This window comes from Monopterus albus, unplaced genomic scaffold (genome assembly GCF_001952655.1).
Source record: "Monopterus albus unplaced genomic scaffold, M_albus_1.0 scaffold52.1, whole genome shotgun sequence".
Lineage (NCBI taxonomy): Eukaryota > Metazoa > Chordata > Actinopteri > Synbranchiformes > Synbranchidae > Monopterus > Monopterus albus.
The window spans coordinates 3,441,500-3,448,104 of NW_018127932.1; the positions used below are offsets into that span (position 1 = coordinate 3,441,500).

A 6,605-nucleotide genomic window follows, 5' to 3' on the forward strand; every position below is an offset into this window, starting at 1 on the left:
GTTCACCCAAATTCTTGAATCGATTTTGCTTGACAAGCCTCTCAAGGCTGCGGTTCTCTCAGTTGGTTGTGCATCTTTTTCCTACCACTCAACTTTCTGTTAACATGCTTGGATACAGCACTCTGTGAACAGTCAGCTTCTTTGGCAATGAATGTTTGTGGCTTACCCTCCTTGTGAAGGTTGTCAATGATTGTCTTCTGGACAACTGTCAGATCAGCAGTCTTCCCCATGATTGTGTAGCCTAGTGAACCAAACTGAGTGACCATTTTGAAGGCTCAGGACACTTTTGCAGGTGTTTTGAGTTGACTAGCTGAGTGGCATGTCACCATATTCTAATTTATTGAGATAGTGAATTGGTGGGTTTTTGTTAAATGTGGGCCAAAATCATTACAATTAAAAGACCCAACGGCTTAAACTACTTCAGTCTGTGTGGACAGAATTGATATAATACATGAGTTTCATGATTTGAGTTGAATTACTGAAATAAATGGACTTTTCCACGATATTCTAATTTATTGCGATGCACCTGTATATAATAAAACTCTGCTTTGGTGCAATGCTAAGATAAGTGACTGCCTCATCTGATCACTGTCATAGCTTTACAGTGGATGGAGGTAATGATTGTGTCTTTACTACAGAACCTTTACTCAACACAGTGACTCTTTGGTTTATCAACAAAAACGACAGGCATCCGAAACGTGTGCTCCAACCTACTTCACTGTTTTCAATTTCTGCTACTTCATCCTTTGTCTTCAGGGCAAATGTTTTTACTCCGAACATTTATTTAATAACTTTATTTACTTTTCAGAATTGGATCAAAAAGTATAATCATAAGACTTTTTACAGTGACTGATCTCATTCACACAATCATGTCTCGTTGTCATTGTAGCCTCTTCTGTAGTGTGGAATGTTTAACCGGATTCTCATGCCGTACTGCTTGACAGATCGTTTATGCCATGGTTTTAAAGCTACTGGTATCCCAGTTTGCACTCCAAACATCTTAAAAAGCACATATATAGATCAGCAAAACCATTTTTTTCAAGGGTGTGGAGGGGAAGGGGAGGGGGGAAGGAGGCAAACCCACAAACTCAATTTTTGGACCTTGGTATTTTTAAAATCCTGTATATGGCCATGCTTAGAACAAACACTCAAATGTGGTTTAAATACTATAAACAAAGAACCATTTGGGAACAAGAACCATTTGGGAACAAGCCAAGGAAGTCTGATTAGTTCCTGTGCAAACATCAGTGAACTTATACATCCAGCATTACATTGAATTATGAACTATAAATGGCTAAATGAGTATGTTATGCATTCCCAGCAACTGCTGGCAGGTAGATGGTATGAGTCAGACAAACAGGAAGAGGGCAGAGAATATTGTTCAAGGCTTTAATGTACTAACAGAGTGTTGGTGTGTCCAGTTTTGTGGCAAATGAGAACTCAGAGACTTGACTTATCTACGTCGCTCTACCTAGCTGTGACAAATTCTGCCAACTGTGGTCCAGCAGGAGGTATTATATTCATTCAGTTTATCTCATGCTGTAACTAATACCTCTACAGACCAATTTCCCCTAATCAAATGTCCTTCCTTCCTTCCTTCCACTCACTCATGTAGTGTACTGCAAAGCGGAGTGTCAGCCTGATGAGAGATTACTCAAGGAGCCTTCTGGTGTTATGTATACAATGCATACAGTGTCAAGAAAAGGTATACAACCAGGAGAGAGATGAGCATAATTAGGACAACCAGCTGTCGCTACATCTAAAAATTTAGGATGCCGATAAATCAGTTGAGACTATGTTTTTGGTTTGAGTCTCTTTCTGCATATTGGAACAGTAATATAACCACTAATTACGTCTGAAGTCACCTACTACACATGTACGTACATTTTTCCCTGAAATGCCTACTACACAGATGAAACTGCAGTAGGCACCACAGCCACTCCACCATCCAGCAGCACAACTTTGGACATGGACTACGCAGCCATCTTGACCTGAATGCTTACATGTGATGACACATTTTTGTTCATACCTAATAGTAGTGGCACAGCTGTCACTTCTCACTTATGAGTGTTATAGAAGGTAGAATTTCTGGTGCCTTGAGCCTAAGCGTTGTTTTACGTGAACCACCACATTGTACATCTCATCACGTGTAGGTTACTGAATATGATAATAAGTCATGTAAAATCAAGAAAAGAAAATATTCATGTTTGAGAAACTGGAACCATGTTTGCTTGAAGAAAAAAAAAAAGTCTTAATTGATTAACAGATTGTCAAAAGATTTGCCAGTTAATTTTCTGACCATATACTAATCTTTTCAGCTATAAATGGAACCTCTTAGTCATTTATGTAATGTCAAAACTACAGAGTGTTCCCCTCATTTGAGCTCAACTGATCACACTTCCCTTGTCAAAAAAAACAATAAAGATGCTGATGCAAACAAGAAATGAATGGCTGCAGTACAGGCCAGATGCAACTTCACCAAAGAAGAAGCCAAGAGTCTGCTGATGTCTGCTGGATGAAGACACCAACCCCTAGACAGTGTTACCCCCTAAAGTTAAACCACTTTAACCTTAAAGCTTGCTAGGGCACAGAGCTGACTGTTCCAATACTGTCTGAGACAAGGTATCAGATAAAGCCTGTGTGTGGAGGAGCTACTGCTATGGACAAAGTAACTAACATTATGGATTAGATTTGTCCATCTCTTTAAGCCGTTTTTAATGGATCATGGAAAACAGTGGCAGCCAAGAACTTTAATAGCAGCTGATGTTTTGGATTTTGACTAATCCACATGAAGGCTTAGACTGCTTACAGTACAGTCATTATCTGTCTATCAAGGTTACATCAGAGTTGGATAGACTAGTCATGAAAGAACTTCTCTTTTATTGTTGTCCGACTTGTAGTATACTTTGCTTTTGTAGTTTAATTTGTCTCATTGTTTAACTTTTATTAGAGGTAATAATTTCTGACTTCTATACGCTCCTTTGGTTTAAAAAAACCAAAGGAAAAAACAAAAACTTGAGCCAGAAAAGACGTTAATGGATGGCGTAGCATTGTGGGTAAAACTATGGCTAAGCCTCTTTCACAATGTAATGAAAAGGAAGTGGGGAAACAGTGCGTCCTCGTGTATTGCTACACAGCACGGTCTATACCAACTGCAAAAAACTGGCCGTTGTAATAATTAACTTCACGATTATTAAGGTACAGTATGTGTAGTCATGATAGCGTGTAAACTGCACGAGGAATCTCAAACACTGATGCTTGTACAAGGATTACTGGAGCCACATGTTATAGAACTTTAAAACTCTTAATAAAGAGGAAAACTGTGAGATGAATGTAAATGTGCCCACACAGTTAACTGCAAGATGTGTAGAAACAGAAGCCAAACCTCTGTGGTGAACTATGTATTTCTTCACCAACAGCAGTGGCTCAATGTCTTATGCACCAAGTAGTACCAGTGTGTTTATATATATACACACACACAGACGGGTGACACACGAAAAGAAAAACCTGAATAACCAAGTGGTCTCCTCCAGGATGGCAGTGTCCCCACTCAGTAGAGTATGAACATGATGTGAATCATATGCTGTGGCCTTCCCAAGTCACCAGGTCTCAGCCCAGTTGAACGCCTATGGGAGACGTCGGACCAACGTGTCAGACAGCGTCTCCACCACCATCATCAAGACACCACATGAGGTTGAGCAGTTTTGCAAAGAAGAATGGTGTAAAATTGCAGTGTCCAGATGTGCAAACCTGATTGAGATCTATCCACACAAACTCAGTGCTGTGGTTTTTCTTGTAGTTTGTCACCTGTCTGTATAAAAACACACACAGAAGGTGCTCTTGGCCAAGAAATAGTTCCACCAAGTTTTATATATATATATATATCCAGATGGTGCCAAGCCATGATACACTCTCATTCACCTAAAAGCATGAAACTGATAAACCTTCTCATCTAGCTAAGTATGTTTGAGTTTCCTGAAATGTTTTACTCTTTACTTCACAGTTTTAACATATTAGCATGCTGGCACCTGTCATGTTAGTGTTTCTGCTGCTCCCACTAATGTTGGCTGGATGAGGCTTAACTTCAGCAGGGGAAACACAGTGATGGCGTTGGGGAAAATGTGGTAAAGATAAAGAAATCAAGCAGCTTGGCCACACTGTAATAACTTTTCAACACGTGTTCTGAATGCAAATATCTTAGGTGAGCTTAGTACAGAGCAGAATGTGATAAGGAGCTCCTGTTAACAGTAAGGTGACATGTTCACAAGGTAAACTGGTCTGAGGTGTCATTGAAAACCATGTGCAAACTGGTACTGTGTGGCAGTCTTTCCAGACAGGACAGGGCCTATTTCTGTGTCAACATGAAGGACAACAATGTGGTTATAGTACAGACCTGATGGAACGGCCCCATAATTAGCAGCACCCCTGTGTATCTGCTTGTCTCCCATGTGGGATGTGCTTAAATTACTGACCTTGAAATGAGAGAAAGACTGGTGAAGAAGCCACCAAATTCACTACTTTACAAAACCACGTTTCTTTTACAAGACATGGCCAAATATTGTTTTTAAAAACAGAACAATCTGGTAAAGCTGGAAAGATTCAGACCCCTGCTGGAAGCAACACCTAAAGCAGTGCACGTCTCCTATGAAACAGTCATGCACCTCAGTCAACCTGATGCAGACATTTGTTTGGCCAAGTGCAGATTTTCTATGAAATTATAATTACAGGTGCCTGTAATTACTCCTTGCTGTCAATCTCCACATCCACAGAAAGTGCTGGTCAACCACTGATATATTAATGTGGAGTGGTTCATTAGGTGACATGAATTAGATTAATACTATATACCAGCAAGGCCAGAGGTTATCCTGGACAGGACCTGGATGGAGGCAAGTCATCCACATTGTGCTTTGGACTTCTCTGTCTAAACATAGGGCTGACGCGCACATCTGCAACCACTGGAAAATGTTGTTCATGTCATTAAAAACGTTTATCTTTCAGAGCGCACATGTGATCGGACAGAGAGAAAAGGCCAGACTGAGACTGGCAGGTCCACAGCAGCAAGTTCTTCATGTTTGCTCAGCCAACAGACTGACAAAAGCACCATCCTCAACTTATTCTCTTAGTTAGCGCCTTCAAATATTGGATCAACATTAGCTGGGTTTAGCTCCTTTTGTTTGTTCTTGTCGCTAAGGTTTCGGGGGCACTTGGCATTTAGCGCCATGTTTACACTGCCAACGCCTGCAACTATTCATAATCTCCACTACTGGTTCCTGGTTGTTTTTACCGCATAAAAATCAGCCGTTTAGCCTCCAAGTTGCCAAAGTGATGACTCTAAGCTGCTTGTTTTGACCAGTAGTCAATTAAAAAGGTTTACAAACTGATTAAAAACAGTCAATATTTGGGATTTTGCTTGATAAATCACTTCAATTGTTGATAAACCATCTACCAACAAACTAATTCCCACGACTCGTTTCAGCACCAGACCTCCCATATCCTGGGAAAAGGTCTGTCTGTATAGTTCCTGATTTAATACTGCGAAACAAATTCATATTTCCCCCATAGCATTTGTATTCTGGAGCCTATCCCTTTTCTAATTGTGGCACTCCTTCTATTGAAGGTACTCAAAGTCAGTTATAACCACTTATTTTAAACCGATGCATTCACACGCACACACCTGCACAACAAAGTAGTGAAATGACTGGTACGTTACTTCTGTTACATGTTCGCCTGTGACATAACTGGAGTCTAATGTCCTAAACTCCTAACAGAAAAAAACCCCTATGCGCTGGGTGGACTCACTTGGTTTCAGTGTCCTCCGTCAGCCCAGAGTCGCCCCAACATTGACGAACGGTTAAATACATCCATGAGAGCTTTTCGGCGGCTAAACGCCGTCTTTTCACCGTCAGCAGGTCCTGTTTTCACTCCGCCGACGGCTGGAAGTCACAGCCACAGTGAACACATCGCCTACTACTCCCAGCTGATCCAACAGGGGCGCTGCTGTGGGCGGAGCGAGGCGTCTCTCGCTCACCCGCGCGTGCACACACACGCACACACATACACTGCTATGTTTGTGGGGACACTCACTGACATAACGCATTATCTAGCCCCCTAACCGTAGCCATCAGAACAAAATGCCTTATCCTGACCTAAACCCAATTACACCCTGAACGCTAAAAAGCCTTACCCCTCAAAAAGAAGGTGTTTCACAAAGTGAGGACCAGCCAAAATGTCCTCACTCTGTAGCAAAAAATACTCTTTTTAGTCCTCACTATGTAGCAAGTACAAGAACACTCACACACACACAATTGAACAGTGCCATTATTAGCTGGTCAGTGTTCGCCTGAGTGACTGAGTAGAGCCAAAGTCCACCCCTGACCACCAGGAACACCTTAGGGTGATTTCACTTCCTAAACACACAGTTAGGAAGTACAGAACATGGCTGCTGTCAGTGTGGACACCACCTACTAAAGTACATCAAACATTTCCTTTTTGACTGACTAATCTGTCTGAGCTCTTAGTGGATACACCATTTTATTCAAGGTGGAGCCCCAGTCTGTGCCACTCATGTATGAGCACACACAATAGAATAACAGCGGTAGCTTCTC

General features: G+C 41.4%; 1 protein-coding gene across 1 annotated transcript in view; it reads right to left on the bottom strand.

The window, feature by feature from the left end:
• The window catches only part of b3gnt2b (UDP-GlcNAc:betaGal beta-1,3-N-acetylglucosaminyltransferase 2b), a 22,585-nt gene extending 16,592 nt beyond the window's left edge, over positions 1 to 5,993 (bottom strand). The window contains exon 1 of the mRNA XM_020601851.1: positions 5,800 to 5,993. The gene's annotated coding sequence lies outside the window, so the exon portion shown is untranslated. The remainder of the gene's footprint in view (positions 1 to 5,799) is intronic.
• Positions 5,994 to 6,605: the final 612 nt, after the last annotated feature.